Raw genomic sequence first — 20,911 nt, forward strand, 5'->3', positions numbered from 1 at the left:
AAAAGAATCACATTAATTGAGAGACTTAAAATTATGACATATTTTAATACAGCAATTGTTTCAAGTACTGTTCTTGTAACAATCATTTCTAAAACTGCCTCTCTTGTAAAAATGCCAGTAGCACAGCAATCATTCTGTAAAGTTAAATAGATTGGTACCAGTTCTAAGGAAATTAAGAGAGCTACTTTCCAGTCACAAAAGATTATTTAATATGGAACACAAGTGTCGTTTCTCACTAATGATGGATTTCATCAAATTATAGAACAACGGTGATTCATATTTTTCATTAGCTTTGGTAAGGCAGTAAAATAGGAATTTTGTGTCTCTTGTTCTTTCCTCCTGAAAAGATGTGCAAAGACTACTATAATCAAAGGGGATGCGCACAGAATTTAATAAAGCAATTTGGCATGAACTTTGAATCCACTTCATTACATAGAGACACATAATTTATTATTTCCACCAGTAATTTATAAAGTTTCGGCAACATGAAATTAGCAAGAATGTCACCTTGCCAGCAGCATGCATACCAAAGTGCCATCTTTATTCTTACTATTTTTTGAAAAGGCTTCTGTTACATTAAACAGTACAGTGGTATATCTTTTATTCAGACCAACCTAAATAATACAAAATAATGAATACAAGATTTTGAATATCCCAGAACACATTTGTGTTTCACCTAGTATTTTCAGACAGTGTTTCATAAACTGCTGTTTTAGAGAATAGCTAAAAACTAGATTATTAAGGGCCTAGTTCACATGTGTGTTGCTGCTACCACCATCTACAGTTCAGTGTCCTCAGTTCATATTTCTCTGCATTCACATGGAAATACACTTAATTACAATTGCTATTATTTATGAAACTGAAACTATTGTGATGAGTATCCAGGACAACCATTGGCATAAAACCAAATATGTTCATATGCTTGGTTCTGACACAAGTAAAAACTATACACAAGGCTAATCTCAATATGGAGGCAGGCACATGACCTGAAGATATTATTTGAAAATACCACCAACATGATATTACCTTCCCTGGAGTAAAGAACTTCTGAAGTTGGAGTGGTTTCAAATAAGCACTCCTCCACTACCACATAAATTCCGAGGACGTCCAATCATTAGAGTAGGGGTGTCAAATTTACAGCCCATGGGACGGAACTAGCCTGCCCATGACTTTAATCCATCCTGTGGCCCTTTTCTCCACCTCCGCTTCCTGTCCTCACCCTTTGAAGCTCAAGGCTGCCAAAGTGTCCAGCTCCCTTGGCCTTGTCTTTGCCTGATTCAGCAGGAAGATCTTCCAGGCTTCCAAAATTGCAAAGAAAATGCGGAATAGATTTTCTGTGCTCAGATAGACTACTCTGGGACTGCTTCCAGCAATAGAAACAGGGCTCTGGGACTGGAATGACAGTCCCCAGAATAGAATGATGGTCCCTAGCAATAGAACCTGTTCTAGAGCTGAAGTGACAGGGTGCACAGGGGAATGACAGCCCCTGGGAGTAGCAGTGTCACGAGCTGGAGTGCAGGCAAGGGGGAAGTCCAAGTTCAGTTCGAGTCAGAGCCAGAGGAGTGTTGAGGGAACCAATAGCCAAATCCAAATCACAGTCTGAGAGCAGGGTCATACAAGCCAGGAGTCAGGAAACCAGGAAATCAGAGCAGGAACAGAACCAAGGAACAGGAGCCGGAGTGGTTGCAAGTCACTGGATGGACTTGTTGCCTCCACAGAGCATGCAGCTTGAAGCAGGAGTTTATATAGCCTGCTGCTGCTGTTTTCAGTTAGCAAGCAGCGGGGCCAGCCTGGCATCTGCTAAAACCCTGGGCTGAGTGAATATCTTGCCCACATTCTGGCCTCTTTCCGTCGGATCGCTAAGTCTGACGGAGCCTTTCCCGTATGTGAGCAAGGCATGGTGATGAACTGGGATGTGTGTCTGCCTGTGATCATTCCTCATCAGCTGTAGAGCCACATGCTGAGAATGCTGCAGGCAGCTGTGGTGAATCAGTCAAGTCATGAGAGGGACCAGCTGTTGGCTCCACTGGGTCTATTAACCCTGTCGGCTCTGCTTGGCCAGTCCCCTCATCAGAGCCCATAACAAGCAGCAACATTCTGAGAATGGAATTCCACTCTGGAAATGGAATTCCACTGTGGTGGCTGTCATTCAGTTCTCACAATGCTTCTGTTACTCCGCAGGAACTGCAAGACAGAGCTGTTCCACCAGGTCTTTGGTTGAGGTGGTGGACACCTCACTAATATGTGGCCTCCTTGAAAAAATGGCCTATCTATCATCTGTTTTATGCCAGCTGGGGGCATATTCAGGCGGTAATGAAATCAGATACCACCATCTGTAGTATTTAAAAATCATCACGTGTAATACAGTATTTAACATTTTTAATTTTAATTTTATGAATTTTAACAATTTTGATTTATGAACTGGTTTTAGCTATGTATTATATCTATTGATTGTTGTTACCCACCTGGAGCCCATTTGTGGGAGGGTGGGTTATAAATCTAAAGTAATAAATAAATAATTAAAAAATTCAGTCTGGGGGCTATTACAGTCCCAGAGAAGTCCATCTGAACCCAGAGACCTGAATGGAAGTGCTGCAATGTATTTCAATAGAGTGGAGCTCAAATGCTTTCACTTTCTAGTTTATGTATGCTAGCTGAAGCTGTTGCTTGATGGAGTTGTCTCCTTGCAAATAAATGGTTGATGATTTGAGCCAGCTTGTCTCTGATAAATGGTCCTGAGAATGGGTGCCTAGTGAGTACTCTAACCTGGAAACCCACACCCAAAGGGGGGCATTACACTGGAGAGCCACTGCCACTCTGAGTAGACCTGGGGTGGGGGAAGAAGCTTGCAATGCTCAGACATTTCATGTTTTCCTAGGCTCAGAGCATTTTATATTTTTAGTTTATATTTTTAGTTTCTGCTGTGATCCTTGTGCTTTTTCTTGATGTTTTATTTTTTTTTAATTGCCTTGCCAAATCTCACTATCCCTCACCTCTCAATTTAAAACAAAATATTGCAAAAAATTTAAGCATGTTTGTATCTTAGGTTAAAAAATTACAGAATGAAGCAATAAAAGGAGCAGTAAAATAGACATATCAGGGCACCCCTAATCTGCATGAATATGGGATGCTCTGTGAGTAGAGAGGCTCAAGTCACCCATATTGCCAGGCTGGCATTTTTTCATCTTCACAAAGCTTGACAACTGGCTCCTTTCTTGTCATGCCCTGACCTAGCCACAGTAATCTATGCTACAGTCACCTCCAGACTTGACTACTGTAACTTGGTCTTTGCTGGCTTACCCTTGTGACTGACCTAGAAACTCCAGCTACTCCAGAATGTGATGGCATGAGTCCTGATAGTAATGTCACAGACCACACACATTTAACTATGCTGGTTACAATGGCTTCTAGTGGAGTGCAGGGTCAAGGTTTTCGTGTTGACCTTTAAGGCCTTGAACAATCTGGACCAACACATCTGTGGGATCATCTCCTCTGGTAGGTCCCCAGGAGGGCTTTATGCTCTGCAGATAGCAACCTGCTTGTAATCCCTGGCTTAGAAATGTCTGGCCAAAAAAGGCCCTGCCCCCAACCTCTACCCAATAACATAAGGACCCTGCAGGATCTTATGCAATTCCACAGGGCCTATAAGGCAGAGATGTTCCACTAGGCTTTTGGCTGAGGACAGCAATTTATTTTTACCATGGCTGGCACCCTCTCTCTTTCCCTTCCTGTAGTCTCTGATCTTGTGCTCCTTCTCCCCCTGCCCAAAAAGTGGCCGGGTAGTCCAGAATTGGGATTGGGATGCCACCTTGGACTTTTAAAATTCAGTCCTCTTTAGATTTTATTAATTTATACACAAATTTTAATGCTCTGTATATTTGTTTTATGGTATTATGCCTTTTTTGTACATAGCCCAGATCAAGCTGGGATAGGGCAACCATTAAATTGAATAAATAATAACTATAACAACAACAATAATCTCCTAGATCTCTTTGTGAAAAGATTATGTGCATCTATTAAGCTGACATGGAAACCCTGATTTTTACATACTTAATCCCGTGTCTCTGCACAATAGGTAGGTTGCTGCTATAATCTAATTTTTCCTCCTCCCATACCATCACAATACGATTTTTGGTCTTTGAAAAAGGACAGATAAATCTGTATATTGGAAATTTTAAATAAAACAAATAACAACGTGGGATCTTTTAGATGTGGCAATTGCATTGATACTTCATGCCAAAGGGCAAATTCTGCAGCAGCACAAGACTAAAATATGTTGCATTATTGACAACTGTGTCCCAAAAAAGCACCATCTTGGCTCATGAAGATGCAAGATATAACTAAATTCAGTGGACTTAACTGTATTCAGATTACATTTGAGCTGGTCATCATCACTTAATTTTAATGTACACTAGAAATTCATGATATGGTTTGTAAGAAATAACTCAAAACACTGCTCACCACAAGGAAACAAATTAAAATCACATGTAATATTATCACATTTTACCATTTCTTATGACAGTCTAAATCTTTCTAAAAATTAAATTGTATCTTCCTGTTTTTGTACACCCAACGTGTGTACTCTAATCTCAGCCTAATTCATGCTATATCTTTTATTTGGCTGAATAATTCCCCCCCACACTTAATACTAAATTGGACACACAATGCTATGTGGAAGTTGCTTCTTAATGGTATCTTCCTATCTCTCTCTCTCTCTCTCTCGGCTTGGCTTCGCGAACGAAGATTTAAGAAGGGTGCAATAGTCCACGTTTGCTGCAGGCTCGCTGGTGGCTGACAAGACCAATGTGGGACAGGCAGGTCCGGCCACAGCGGCTGCAGGGAAAACTCTGATTTAGGGTTGGTCCTGTAGCAGTGCGATTCTTCCTCAATCTCCTTTTGTCCTCAAGACCAGCTATGCGTGCGTTCTCAAAGGAAGAGACAGCCTGGTGGATGGTGTGCCTCCATGCTTTGCGATCTGAGGCTAGGTCAGGTATCTTCCTATAATGCTCTGGTAAACATTTGGTGCAGAGTGGTAAAGTTGCAGTACTGTAGTCCAAACTCTCTGCTCATGACCTGAATTCGATCCTGGTGGAAGCTGGCTTCAGGTAGCCAACTCAAGGTTGACTCAGCCTTCCATCCTTCCGAGGTCAGTAGAATGAGTACCCAGCTTGCTGGGGTTGGGGAGTGTAAATGACTGGGGAAGGCAATGGCAAACCACCTGTTAAAAAAGTATGCTGTAAAAACGTGATGCGACGTCACCCCAGAGTTGGAAATGACTGGTGCTTGCACAGGGGACTACTTTTATCTTTTTAAACACATTTGAATATGGAAATCACAGATGGGTTCCACTGCTTCTAAATCCTGTGCCTAAGCACAGTAGGCAGGTTGCTGCTGTAATTCAACTTCTCCTATACGGTGTGATCCACACATAAACCTGTTACCCAGATGAATGACAGTCAAGTGGGAAGTAATCATGCAATTGGATACATAATGGTAGAAAAGGAAAAAAGGTAAAGTTATGTGAGGTCAACTCCATCCAGCCTGAACATGAAGCTCTCAAAGTCTGGAGGCCCTCTCCCCACTTCAGGAGCATCAGAAAACAGGGGTTGGTGGGAAATGTCTGCTGGGTGCTCCATTATACCCTATGGAGACTGATTCCCATAGGGTATAATGGAGAACTGATCCGTGGGTATTTGGGGCTTGTGTGTGTGTGTGTCTGAGATAGAGGCACCAAATTTTCAGCACCGAATCTAGTGCCTCTCCTCAAAACACTCCCCAAGTTTCAAAAGATTGGACCAGGGGGTCCAATTCTATGAGCCCTAAGAGAAGGTGCCCTATCCCTCATTATTCCAAAGGGAGGGAAAGCATTTAATAGGGGTGTAGTCCCTTTAAATGTGATTGCCAGAACTCCCTTTGGAGTTCAATCATGCTTGTCACAACCTTGTTCCTGGCTCCACCTCCAAAGTCTCCTGGATCCACCCCCAAAGTCCCCAGATATTTCTTGAGTCAAATCTGGCAACCTAGTTTCCTAGTTGTTCCCTGTCTTCTGACGAACACAACTACATTCTGTACAATTTGACTGGCAAGAGCTCGTGATTAGCTTGGCCTTCAAAAAGATTGCTCTATAATGATGCTTTTATTCTTATTTTCTATATAAAAAAACCTGAGAAACAGAATGAAATGGCACAGAAATATCTTTTCTGAAAGTCTGTAAATGTCCAAGATATATATTAGGGGCTGAAATACTGCTATCCTTATTACTGGAGAAACAAGAGTAATACACAAAAAGCCGTAACCCAAACAACATCATTGAGGATTCAAGAAGATTGTTTCATTCACAGCAAAATGAATACAATTGAACATCTACAATAAAGGCCAAAGTTTCTCCTCATAAATTGTACACTGCAAATAACACTTATCACTCGTGGGGTCTGAAACTCTTATTATTATGACTATAAAAGGTAGAGATGGCAAAAGAATTCTCAGATTGTTCCAAAACTACATTTGACAGCTGCAGATCTGCCGTACTGAAGGAATATAGTACTGTACTCCTAAAGTTGGTGGCAGTTAGTTCATTATTACATGAATGTTTAAAAGTAATCCATTGGGTTCTGCTATAGTGCACTCTTATGTTTTATTTAGAGAACAGACCAAGTTCTGTGTGGAGTGTGCACCCACAAACTGCATTAAACCAACAGAAGCAAAGGAGGAAGTAAGCATCCCAGATTGGGGAGAGAGGAATTAGCATATACTTATAACACCTAGCCATCTGTTACAATGATATGACAATTGTCAATGGGGGCAGGGGGCAGGGGACAGTGGAGCATATCATCTGCTCTGAAACTCAGTGATTTCCTCCTGCACCCTACCTTCTATTTTTGTACTCTGAAGCAGGTTTTTTTTTTTTTTTTGGTAGCAGGACTCCTTTGCATATTAGGCCACACACCCTGATGTAGCCTATCCTCCAAGAGCTTACAGTAGGCCCTGGAATAAGAGCCCTGTAAGAGAGGACTGGCTACATCAGAGGTGTGTGGCCTAATATGTAAAGGAGTTCCTGCTACAAAAAAGAGCCCTGCTCTGAAGTATACTGCATCTTAATGTACTGATCAGCCCCTCCTTTGGTGAGGTTGAATGGGCCCCTTGAAATATAGGACAATAAGGAACACCCCAGCAGAGCCAAAAAACTTGCAACTGTAACAGTTTTTATTTTCATGTTCCCTCTTTGACTTGCAATATTTTAAGCATAACAGTATGCTTTGTGTTAGCATGTCTGTTCTGCTGTATTCCAAGAAGTCACTCTATGCAGACTAATTAATGCTCAGGGTTACAAAACTAGTACAAGATGTGTATTTTCAAAATGAAAGCTCTGTTGTGTACTAAAGAGGACTGCTGTTTCATTCTAAGAATATGAACTTGACTTTCTTTTTATTTAGCTTATTTATAGCCCACCTTTCTCACTGAGATTCACGGATTACAGAAAACAAAGAGAGAGAAGAATGCAGTATAGAACACTGAATATATAATGTGATAGTATGGGAGTACAAAACTGAATAACCCAAGCCACAATGTGATCATACAGGTGGTTACAGATTCGGGAAGGCAGCTGTGTTGCTCTGAAGCAACAGAACACAGTTTGAGTCTGGAAGCACCTTTTAAGACCAACACAGTTAAATTCTGGGTATAAACTTTCAAGTGCATGCTTAAACGCTGTTAGCCACTGGACTCAAACTTTGTTCTATAAGATACATAGCAAACAATGGAAATGAACAGTGTAATAGGACAAGGCATACACAATTAAATGACAATGTGAACAGTCATCTGCCTAGGCTGGCATAGTGCAAGCAATGCAGAATGTGGAACTACGAAGGTATAGGCAAATCATCTACAGAAGTCCTAAGGGTTGTACACCGGAAGCTATCTTAGACCACTGGCCAATGCAGCAGTTTTCAAGCAGGTATCTGTTCCATCCTGGCTATATAAAATCTGTGAACTGGAAAGAACCTGGGATCTTCAACCACTGTGCTATGATTCTCACCCGACTTGCATAAATGTAGGTGCAGTAATATTTTGTAAATGTGTGACAAATGGAATTGACGAGGGGAAATAATACAACTTAGTTCTTATGCTACCAAATTTTATCACTGCATTTGTTTAAATACACACACACACAACGTAAAGAAAAATGTACTCTGTGTTTACTTCTCATTTTGGGCTGTTTTTGTAGCACGTTTGAAATGTCACCGATACATGCAAACTGCTACAGCACTCACATTTTTAACATCACTCTTGAAACTGGAGCACTAGCAAAAAGCTGCAAAATAATGTATAAATTACTTCTTTGCACTGATAGTATTCTTGTAGTGCCTCAGGACACTGTTCTTTATTATAGAAGCTGAGCCATATTTTACCCAGAAGTTAACAAGCGATAAAATACATTCAAGTTAAACCACTTAAACTTCCATTGATTTTAGTGGAACAATTCACACTGAAACACCCTGTATGTATAAAGTGCCTTCAAGTCACAGCTGACTTCTAAGCAGAGGTGGTTTTACCATTGCCTTCCTCTACAAAGTCTTCCTTGCTGGCCTCCCATCCAAGTACTGACCCTACTTAGCTTCCAACTTCTAACAAGATTGGGCTACGCAATAACATTCCACATCCAAACGCTGTATACAATATTAAAATCACAATGTTTGCCAGAATCAGCAACAATGGTTGCCCATAATGTGGCTCGCAATCTGCATCATGTTATACATACACATTTACTTCTGTATGACTGAGGCTGTACTCAAATATCATACTAAGCTTCAGTATATAAATGTTGACTTGATTAACTCCTTGTTAGTTGTGACACCTGAATGCAGATCATCCAGGGAGCAATTGCTTGCATCAAACCCAGCTTTCAAACTGGGATTTGTAGCTAGTATGTTGACCACAGTTGGTACTAACTGTGATTTGTTGTGACATCTGAATTCACAAACCATGTTCTGGAGCATTCTGGACTCAGAAACAGCCGTATAGAAGATATGTTTTTATTTCTGGGAGGTGGAGAATACACAAAAGCAGATAACCAGAGCTTTATTCACAAATTGGATTTGCTATTTACATATCTGCTATTTACATACATATTTACGTATGTTATGGTATGTTAAGTATTTGGTATTTTGCATCTAAGGAAGCGAGCTTTGCTTCAAGAAAGCTGATGCTAAAATATGAAGCACAGTTTATCATGATGCCTGAATGCAAACTTAGCATCCAGAAATATACAAAAGCTTGCAGAGTCAGTCTTAAAAACAACTTACTGTAATCCTAAATGGTGTTTTACCACTGAAGTCACTTAGCTTAGAAAGGTGTAACTGTTTAGGATTGCACTGCGGGTTGATCAGGAAAAAGGTGGGCATATTAATTGTTCAATAAATACAGTAACTGTGCACCACTGGAGATTAAACCTGGAACTGATGGAAGAGAACTTTGGCAGGATAGAAAATTAGGGAGAACGCATGGTCTCATTTACAGACTCCTGACCTGGCATCCTGTGGAATTTTTGGTTGTCCAGATGAGACAAAATACAGGAGGGAAATTTGCTTGCTGGGAAGACAAAGCTGTCTGCAACTCTGAAGCTATCATGGATTAATAGGATGGTGCTTCTCTTGTGATTTCTTGCTACCTCTGGATAATGGAAAAACTCATGCTGCCAACCTGATCATTTTATCTAAAATGTATTTTATTTTGTAGTTGCTTTCTGCTTTTCCCCAGATGGCACATCAATCAAAACACAGCTTCATAGACTTTATTTACAGTCTCATGGTTATTATATTGATATGGTGCTCCAACATAAGCTTACTACAGTGGTGATAAAGAGACAATAGTATGAATTTTTGATACCAGAATATTAACTTGAAACAGTACTAAGGGGAAAGGAAGCAAAGGATTAGGGATTTAAGCCCTGCACTTTAATAAAACTCTGGATTTTCAAAATGAAGCTTACACATGATTTTGAAATGTCTAGAACAACAGACAGTATATGTATTACGCATATATCCCCATCTTCCTTTAGGAAGTTCAGAGTAGGTTACATGGTTTTCTCCCATCCTGACACTGAACAGACTGAGTGCACTTAGAAAATGATGTGCAAATTACTATAGTTCCAACTCTTTGTATGTACACTGCAAATGTCTTTAATAAAACAGTGTTCTTGTACAAAATTACATGTATCCTTCCACAGCTTATGACATGCAAGAAATAATGAAAGCAGCTAAAATGATAACTGCTTTTTTCTCCTGTCTGTGCACAAACATATGTTGCTATATGTCTTCTCTAAAGTGGCAAGAATATATCTTCCAGGAAAGAAAACATTTATTTCCACTTTCCATGAATTTCCATCCCATCCTCTGGATTGGGAGATCTGCTATTGCTCAAAATACCTTCTATGGTCAGCAGGCAGGGTCCTAGGTTCTGACAAATTCCAGTGGGAGAAGCTTTCCTAATGGTTCCCACAGCAACAGTCCTTCCAGACACAACTTGTGTGTGGGGGGGGGGGGGGAAGGAAAACCACTACAAGTTAATTGGCCCCACAGGTGAGAAACTTTTAACAGGAGTCAGGAAAAACAGTGACATTCCCTTGAACAGAAACTACCTAAACCTGTGATGGTACATGCAGGCTGTCTCTAAAGATGCCATCCCAAGGTTCTCAAATCTATACCCTACCATACACAATTCATACAGGCTTCAGTGAAAAGACTGGCCTACCCTGGAACCCAAGACAATGGAAATTCATGGTAGTTGGACCAAATTGTTCTTTCTCAAAAAGGGACAGGGATTGGGGTGGGGGGTGGGTGGGGAGGGAAGTCTGCTATTGGATTGGTAAAGTTTAATACACATCCTCCAATCCACATTCCAGTCATAGATATAGAAATTCTAGATCTCAGAGGGGGGGAAAAGAATGAACTTTTTAAAAAATTACTCTGAATTTTCTGAAGTTCTTAGTTCTAGTCACATAAGGCTCAAGGCTCTTTTGATGTCCAAACAATGTCATTCCCTCCACCAGGAATGGGAAGGGTTTTTTTTGGAGGGGGGGATTCAGTGGCAGTATAATTTCATTATCCCAGTAGAAAAGAGAATTAACATCAGAAATGAAGGTATGGTGATTAGGTGACGTACTGGACACTGTGGTGCGCTCCTAACAAATGGTGTGCCGAGTTCCTGTTCCGGCTTCAGCTCAGCAAGGCGGGGGGAATTGTAGCTCTTGCAAACTCCCCGAATTGCGCAGATTCAGGGGGTCTGGGAAGCCTGGATATCCAAGGGGACCCCTGAAGGGGGAGCCCTGACAGCATGGGAAATGACATTCCCAGGGATTTCGTCGGCGGACGAAGCCTGGTTCTTTGTCTATCCTGAAGCCTCACTGCAACAATCGCCATTTTGTATGTCTACTGGTAACAAAATATTTTCTTCTAACCGTCTTTCTACTTCAACTAACGAACTATACCTTGCAAATAAGTTCACTCTGGAATGTAACCTATCAACTAAAGTCCTATTACAAAACCAAATTTGACTGTTCAAAAAGAGGGGAAGGAGGCTAAAATACCCCCACACACACACACACACACGAGAGGCTTCTAAAATTAAAAGAACAAGCTTATAACAATTGTCTTTATTTCAAGTAAAAGGAATTGGACTGAGTATATAGTTGTGGATAGATCTGGTTTAAAATTAAGCAAGTGACAATTGGACTACCAACATACTATACAAAACTTGATCAAAGGTGGAATGTGACTTTATATGAGAAAAGCTGGATCTCTGGATATTCAACCTGGCACTCTGAACTTATTCTCTGGTTTCTATTATCATACTGATTATAACAGCAGGGAAGAGATGAATAATTCAAAAGATTTTATAGTTACTATACTCTCCATAAGGCAGGGACTTGGACTTTTAGCAGAATTGGTAAAGGAACAGATGGGAAAATTCCTGGAGAATTGTAAAGAAATGGAAAATATGGAAAATATACAAGAACAGAGGTATCAAGGAGCACAAAATCTGCCTGAGAAGCGGGCAAAAGTGAAACGACAATTGCCTGAGATTGCCTTGCCTGATTTTAAAATGAATGCAGTTTATGCACTTACACAGGAGAAATGAAACCTACAGTTCACTGAGGCAAAGAAAGGGGGGAATAACATTGATTTGGCGCCAAAGCTTTTTGCAAAATTGCTCAGCAATGAAAGGGAAAAATCAGTCGACTCAATTAAAATCTATAGCCTCAGAGCAAGTCCAACAACAAGGATTATGACTTGGAAGGCTTTCAGGAAGAAGAGAATATAAACTCTTACCATACAGTGGCTTGACATGAGCATAATATTATGGATCTGACATAACATCTTGGAATGGATATTCTCATTTTCGAACTAGGGGATCTTCATTTTTAGTCAAACTATAAGAAGAGATTATAAGACTATTCTCTAACAGGCACAATATTATGGGACGTAATTTTGAATCCCCCCCCCCCTTTTTTTGAGAGATTCTTTAAACCTAAAGCAGGATTATTTGGTTTTTTTATTTTTCGAATTGAATGGGAAGCTTGCTTTGGTTTGGTGTGATTTTCTGCAAAGCTCAAAATCATAATGATGTTTAACAAACTGTTGCTAAAAAAGAGGGATTTTAATGACTCTAACAACTTGTAACACTTTTTAAAATTTAAATATACGCTAACGTAAGGCTAAAAAGTTAATCTGTTTAATTAGCATTTGGACTATTGTAGCTAGAATTACATACACACATACATATATATATAAGGAAAGTGTGTACATACCTTTCATATTTTGCTTTTTCTTGAATGGTTGGTGAGGAGGTGCCTTTTGTTCATTCCCATTCATGGAGATGTCTGCCAATGAATTAATCCACTAAGAGCTTTTTTCTTTGCTTTTCAGGGAAGTAAATGAGTACAATTTGATGGGAGTGAGATGAATATTCCCTATATATCAAGGTTCCCCTTTCTGTTTGGTGTGAAGTTGTGGAAGCAATTGGGAATGGCTAGCGCCTTCTGAGATGAGGGCTGTTGTAAAAACAGCATTCCATGGGTTTGTGTTTTTTTTTCTCCTCCCTTGCTTACTTTTTCTCTTTTCTTTTTTGAAAACCCATCTTTTTGTTTATTAAAGAGAGCTAACTGTTCAAGTAGATGCCTAAAGTTATCAACATTTGCTAATAAGACATGAGTACCATAACTGTACCCATCTAACTCAGAATCCTTTTATGATTAATGAGAAGCTTGTTTTATTTTCGTTTAACCTTGAGATTCCTTTGTAAATTAGATAGAGATGTAGCTGCTGTTGCTACATATTGAAACCTCTTGGTTAATAAGCTAGTACTGAAGACCAGAATTTGAACCTTTCTTTCTCTTCTTTTTTTTCTTCTGTTGCTTTATGTAAATTAAAGATACATAGATTTGGTTTTGTATGATCACAGATATGATAGATAAGAATCTGGAATCTGCCATTAAATAGTTGGTAAAACAAGAGGATTTTACAGTAATATCAAAAGATCATAAAATATTTGTAGACTTTAAAGGTAATATCTATGTATTAATTTTGAGTACTTGCAGGTATAATGAATTATACCTTTTCTTTTGTTCTTCTTGATGTAGTAATAACTGTAATCTATTCTTTTATTTTCTGTATCCTATCCCTGATCCTTCCCCCAATTCCCTAATTTTCCTTGTTAAATTTAATAATACTTATTATCCTAAAAAAACAAAAAAAAATGGTGTGCTATCTTCTCTGCCACCTAAGGTGGCATGGTTGACTTCCCTTTGCCCCTTTGGCCTCAGAATGGGAGGGGTGAGGGTTTTCAATGTCAGTATTATGGAAAGACAATGCAGTTTCTATGCACATGCTGGGAAAGTGAAAGTAACTGATCTGCCAGGTAGTTCATCTAAGTGACAGGAGGTGGCTGCTTGCCAGATTGCATCAGCCTGGACAATGTCAGCATGACTCAGCAGCAAGCTGATTGGTCACCTGGGTGGATGGATTGTATAAATGTGCAGAGACACTTTACTGTGTTTGGGTTATGTATGGTAGAGTTGCAGCGGAGCATTCTGTCGGTTTGGAGAGTGGAGGTGTAAATAAATTGTATATAGTAGTTTTACCACTGCTGTGTGCAAGCCTTCATTCTTTGCGTCACTAAAGAGCACCCTCACTAAACACAGGCGGATCAACATTCAACTCACCCAATCCTCCACCTCCCCTGGAAACGTTAGCTGGTTATTTCCCCTCATACTGAATTGATTTCTGTTCATATTTCAGCTCAGCCATTTCAAGGAGTATAACACATGCCCCCATTTTTCTTTGAAATGTTAAATATGAATAGATCCCAGAGGTCTTCTGAGACAGGATACATAATTATTATCTTCAAGTGGTGCTGTATTGCTGTGAGAAGGATTTTCTTTGGTAGCTATTTTCGGTACTCATGGGGAGGTCCCTATAGATCAGAAGTGTTTTCTATCAATAATAATTTCCAGTGCCTGTCAGTGACCATTTCCACACTTCCACAAAAGGCATAATCCAAAGAGGAATCTGCTGCAGATCTTCAATTAATCTCTGAATTCTTTGAATAACTGACACCTCTTACCCTGAATTATTACATCAAAATCTGGAGATAATTGTGTTGTGGAAATCCTGAGTATGCTGTTCAGGTATTGTTCAGGTGTGTATCTGTAAGTTGCAAACCTATTTTGATTTATTGACATTCATTACAGAAATCTAATGCTTAGTGCTCAGTGCCCTAGGACCCAGGGGAAAACATAACATGGCTGAGCATTGTGAGCTTTTGTACATAAATTGCTTCATGTGCTGGTCAAGAACATGTGAAGGCACAATGGCACAAACTGAGGACTATGTATTCGTCTACAAAACTATAGTCATCTCCAGATAAATTATTACAACCTATGAGGCAGTGCAAGAATAGAGAGACAGCCATGTATAGTAGTCAATATCAGCCTACTATCTAGGAAGTCTAAGTTCAAAATATCCATTCAATCAAGGGAAATCAAAGGGAAATGTGAAATCTGAAAGAAAAATAAAAGGAAATGTGCTGGGTGAACTTGGTCTAAAAAGACATACTGCCAGCCTAATCCTGGCTTGTTACTCTTATGGATCATCAAGGCATTAATATAGTGAAAAGCAGGAGGCAAAATCATTTGCACCCAGGAGACTCCATCCATAACAAGCCAACAAAACTCACTCACTCTCTCTGTAGCAAGGCAAAAAAACTTGTACCTTGAATAAAATGCTATTTACCTTAAAGATGCTTTGCATCTTTCCTGTGCGATTGAGGGAACTGGACAAATGAAGCTCTCTCGCTTTCCCTCCTTTCTGAGGGGAAGAGGAGGGGGAGGAGCCTCAGCCAACAGAAGGAAGAGAGACTTGGCTGAGTAGCTCTGCTGTGTGATTGAGAATGCCTGGCAACCCTGGCAAACTCAATCACACAGCAGAGCTATAGAGCCAAGCTCCTCCACTGGCTGAGGCTCTTCTTCCCTCCTCCTCCCTTTGCTCAGCTGCCTCATCCCAGAGAAGAGGAAATAATGGTGACCGAAGCAGGCAAGGGAGAAGGAAGCAGACAGCAGCCATTTGCTTGGGGGCCTGATTAGAGCTTTCGGAGCTGCTCTCCAGGGTGCTCCACTTACAAATGGGGCCTGCTTTTAAGAAACTACAATATAGCCTGAGAATAGGGATGTTATCACCAACATAGGCCACGATTAATATCTCAGGTTTAAAAAAAAGGCTTACTGAGCTGAATAATGTGATGCTGAATCCACTGGAATGATGAATATTTAAAGTTTTATAAGGAAATAAAAGAAAGGCAGCCTGGTGTCTTCAGACTTTCCATTCAAAGGATGACACCAGATGTCAACTAGAGATCCTATTATTTCTTACTCTAAGACAACCCAAAGAAGACATGCAAAAACCTCCATAACAAGAAGAAAAAATGAAAAGGGAGAAGTAACACCAGGGTTTGGGTGGGGTTTTTGTTTGTTTGTTTTGCTATTGATCTGTGCTGATGAATGGCTAAACACAAGAAAAATTGTAGTTTGGTAATAAGTGCTATCAACTCATTCTTTCTCTTCAATTTTTCTCAGCCATTTTTCTGAGATTTGCTTCATCATTTACAGATGTAGAAATGTTCCTCCATTTTAAAAAAAATTGCAGTACAAGGCTCCAATAATATACATTACACAGTGATAAAAACATGATTCATCATACAGACCTTAAGCTAATTCACATGATTGTCTTCACAAGCTGGCATGGGGAAAGAGAATTTTGATATGTAAATAACAGTGTAAGCCTAAACAGAGTCTCATCCTTCCAAGACCATTGGCTTCAACAGAAGGGTGCAACTCTGCTTAAGGATACTTTATAAGTTTTCTCTGCAGTCTTACATCTGAAAAGTGGTTTGGGACCAGGGTATTCTGATTTTTAATTGTGTGATCCTGATAAAGCATTCACAAAGCTGGATCTGGATCAATATGCTAGGCTTCCCAGTCAACTTGTGATTTACTGTACAAACTGATAAGACTATTACTTACGACATTCTTCCAACACGGAGGGCATAATGTATTGCCATTAAAAATACATACATTATAAGGTTAAAGCATTTTGCAAGATGGATGCTAGTGTTTATCACATTTCTAAAGGTCTACATTCCCCAACCTCTACTTCAAGGTACAGCAGTTTACAGCCCTGTTACTTAGGTTAAACAAGTGAGATTATGTGATATAATGCCATTTCAAACCAGTTATTTGTGTAAGAATTTTTCTATTTTGCTTTGTGAATGTTGTGTTTATACCAGGGCTTTTTTTGTAGCAGGAACTCCTTTGCATATTAGGCCACACACCCCTGATGTAGCCAATCCTCCAAGAGCTTACAGGGCTCTTAGTACAGGGGTTACTGTAAGCTCCAAGAGGCTTGGCTACATCAGAGGTGTGTGGCCTAATATGCAAAGGAGTTCCTGCTACAAAAAAAGCCCTGGTTTGCACTATGTGAATGTTCAGGAGTTAAGCTCAAACTGATGTTGCAGGTCATCTGTTTAACAGAAAGAACTAGTTCTTTCCCTACCCCCTTCTTTTCAATTCCTTTTGAATTTCATGCTGCAGAGTTTGGGGCACTAAAGCCATTGGTATGCTGATGACAGCAGCCCAATAGACAGGACATTGGTTGCCTGCACATACAATGAAGACTGTGGGTCCTCACGGTGATCCAGTGGCTCTAGAATCTTCTGATCCCTCCCTGGTAAAGTTACTGAGCTGGATAGCGCAGGCTAGCCAAATCTCATCCGATCTTGGCTGCTGAGCAGGGTTAGCCCTGGCTAGTATTTAGATGGACAACCACCAAGCAATGTTCTCTCTAAGCTCCACAGTGCTGTAAACAGAAATTCTACCTCATAAGTGAAAATAACTAGTAGCATTAATGTTGTGAGTGAGTTTACATTTTTTACTATGATGTAAATTAGTTTCATAACTTTGTAAAAAATCTCAGAAAAAATCATTTTAAACTGTATTTTAACCCTCCTAAGCAATAAGGGCTCGTGTTTTTTTTTTACCCTGGAGTCATGGGGGGGGGGGGGGAATTGGTTTACCTATTTAAAGCTTTCTACAGGCACCAGCCTCCTGTTAAGCCTTCTCCTCATTGAACTGTAGTAACCTGAAGTCCCTCTCTCCCCTCCCCACTGCCTTTCTTTTTTAAATTTTGAGTTTCACCAAAAGGGAAATGGGTCAGTCTGGCCCCCAATAGACTTGGCTTGAAAATGAAAGCACTATGCATAATAGTCACTGGGGGTTCTATTGACCCCAACAAATACTGAAGAAACAATTTTAGCACTGTTCCCATGTTTATATAGCTGGACCAACAGCTATTATCTCCATTTTATTGAAAGGCAGAGCAAGCAGTGAAAACAAAAAAATATTCTAATTTATTGACATTTTTTGGCTTTGAGGCTTTAGAACACTTTTGGAATTGGGGGTTGCAATGACCCCAAAGGAAAGCAGTCTTTGCAACCTGAATTGTTGAAAATATAGTAGGAGCAGGTAAAAACCCTGGGTTTGTGTTCCGTCACAGCTTTGCTCATACCCACAGCCTCATGGAAAAGCTAAAACTGAACTGCTATGTTGTGCACTTTTAGAAATGAGGTCATTCTATCCCCAAGCAGGATAAGTCTGGACATGTTTGAAGGCATCCTCTGAACCACACATTTTCCAAACTTGAAGAAGCCATGAAGCCTGGAACTCTAGATGAACCCTGGCCACCTTTTTGGTAAACTAATTGCTTCCCTTTGTCCTTCAAATTTTGCAAACCTCTGAGTGATCTTCTCAACTTTACATATCTGGGGGGGGAATGCCCCCCCCAGATAGATTAGATTACCCCAGCCACTTGTCCACTGAGCTGATTGGTTCCCTTTGTCCTTCAGATTTTCCAAACCTTTTATTTGAACTTCTCAACTTTACAAGAAGTTACTCTAGATGACCCATAGCTACCTTTGCACTGAACTGTTCACCTTCAAATTTTCCAAACCTTCTCAACTTTACATATTTGGTGTGGGTGTATGTGCAGGAGCTCATTTACATATGAGGCCACACCCCTGATGTCACAATTGTTTTTGGTAGAAAAAGCCCACCAGGAACTCATTTGCATATTAGGCCACAGTCCCTGATGCCAAGTCAGCCAGAACTGCGCTCCTGTGCATTCCTGTAAAAAAAAAGAAAAAGCCCTGCATGTGTATGTGTATGTATCTGTGTGTGAAAGGTAATCGTGATTGCTTTTTTCAAAATAAACAGTTTTATAGATTCCCAACTGCTGGAGTCAATTTGACCCCATTTATGTTTTTGTGGATTTTTGATGTTTTCAATAAGCGATATTTTGGACCCCAATTCCAAATTTGACTCTCCTTTGTCCTGCATTTCTAAAGGAAGTAATTCTTGAGGCCTGATTTTTTTTTCTTAGTAGCTAATGCCATGACTAAGAGAGCTATCAAGTTTCCATTGCTTTTTGCCATAAGTTGGTGTCACTTTGACCCCTTTGCCAAAGTGGTATAGCTGTTTTTTCCCACCTTGGGAGAATTAAGAATAATGTAAACATTATAAGAGAAAACAGAACCAAGTCAAATTTCACCCACCTCTTTCTACTATATTGGTGGATCTGTCCTCCAGAGAACAGGTCTACCCGTCTCAGTCCACTATATTGGTAGACCTGGCCTTGGTCTGTCACCTGATGCTGAGCCTTAGAAAACATACCAGCACAAAAAAAACTCTTGCTGTCTACTTTTTAAAAGTGAAATATGACAACCAGCATTACAAGTCAAATATAACAGAGGTGGAACAATTACTGCCAGAACACCATATAACCTAACAAATAGAAAGTTGTTTAAATGTTATCAACCTGCCCAAAGATCTGAGAGTAGATCTGAGAGTGACCACCTCCCACTGTCACTCAAAGTCTCAATTGCCTTGCCGTTTAAGTCTAGAGAGATTCATCACCCTTCTGACCACTTAAGCCCTGTGACTGGCTGTGTAAAATGGTCCAGCAGAGTTAGTGCTAAGATCAGGAGTCTCTTGGGGTGTGAACAGATGATGGGCCTCAGGAAAATGATAACGGAGAAGGAGGGTAACATTGTTTCACATTACAATGACATAACTGCTGCCCTAAAACCTACTCTCTCCTATCACGTGCATAATAACACAGTTCTGAAAAGACGATCTTACGAGTGGTATGATTCAGAATGCAGGTCCTTAAAGAGGCAGGTTACAGCTGGCCTGATTCTGGCAAGGGAATCCCAATCGACGGCTCACTATATGCAGTTAAAAGTCCTAAAAAAACAATTCAAGGAACTTACCCAACACAAGAAAGAAACTTTTATTAGGAGAAACTGGGAGGCCCTGATTAGTGCAGCAAAATCAAACAATTCATCGCTTTTTTGGCATACAATTAACCCACTACTGAAAGTTTTCCCCACAGGAGCTTCAAATCATATTACTGCTGCAGAGTGGGTGGAACACTTTCAGAGGATATATGCCTCTGAAGAGCCCTCTTGCCCCACCCTACGAGCGAAGTCGCTAACAGAGGACATTCCGTCCTGGGATCCTGTCACCTGCGAGGAGGTGAACTCCCTCTTAGGGAGGGTGAGAAGCGGGAAAGCCCCTGGGGGGGACTACATTAGGTCTGACCTGCTTAAAGAGCATCGGGATTGGTGGGCTCCAACGTTGGCTTCCCTTTTCTCATATATCGACGAGACAGCAAACATGCCAGCCGACTGGGGCTGGGCAATTATTCTGCCCATTTACAAAAGAGGGGGTCATGAACTCCCCGCGAACTATAGGCCAATTAGTTTGCTTAGTGCTATTAGCAAACTGTATGCCTTACATCTGAGGGACAAACTTACGGCCTGGATGGATTCACAAGGCATTATTGCCGATGTTCAGGCTGCCTTCTGCCCTGGAAGATCCCACCTTGACCAGACTTTGGTGCTGCAATTTCTGGTTGATAAATATTTGGCCACAAAGGGCTCCAGACTCTTTGCAGCCTTTGTCGACTTTAAGGCTGCCTTTGATCTGATACCCAGATCCAGGTTATGGGACAAGCTTGCAGCTTCGTCTATTGACAGACGGCTGTTGTTGCTAATGGTTAGCCTTTATAGCAACTCGGGCATCAGGATAAGATGCTCATCTCAAGGCCATCTAACCCAACCAATTTTAGTGAACAAGGGTGTCAGACAGGGTTGTGTGCTCGCCCCTTGCTTTTCAATTTCTACATAAACTCACTTCTAACCTCCTTTAATGATTTGGCTTTACATCCTCCCAAGCTCGCCGATCGGCATATTCCAGTTTTAGCGTATGCTGACGACGTGCTTATACTATCCAGGACGCAGATTGGTA

The 20,911-nt window shown here is 40.5% G+C and overlaps 1 protein-coding gene across 3 annotated transcripts in view; it reads right to left on the reverse strand.

The window, feature by feature from the left end:
- SNTG2 (syntrophin gamma 2) overlaps nt 1–20,911 on the reverse strand; it is a 442,273-nt gene that overhangs the window by 223,190 nt on the left and 198,172 nt on the right. The gene's annotated exons all lie outside the window — the stretch shown is intronic.

Source organism: Heteronotia binoei, chromosome 1 (genome assembly GCF_032191835.1).
Source record: "Heteronotia binoei isolate CCM8104 ecotype False Entrance Well chromosome 1, APGP_CSIRO_Hbin_v1, whole genome shotgun sequence".
NCBI lineage: Eukaryota > Metazoa > Chordata > Lepidosauria > Squamata > Gekkonidae > Heteronotia > Heteronotia binoei.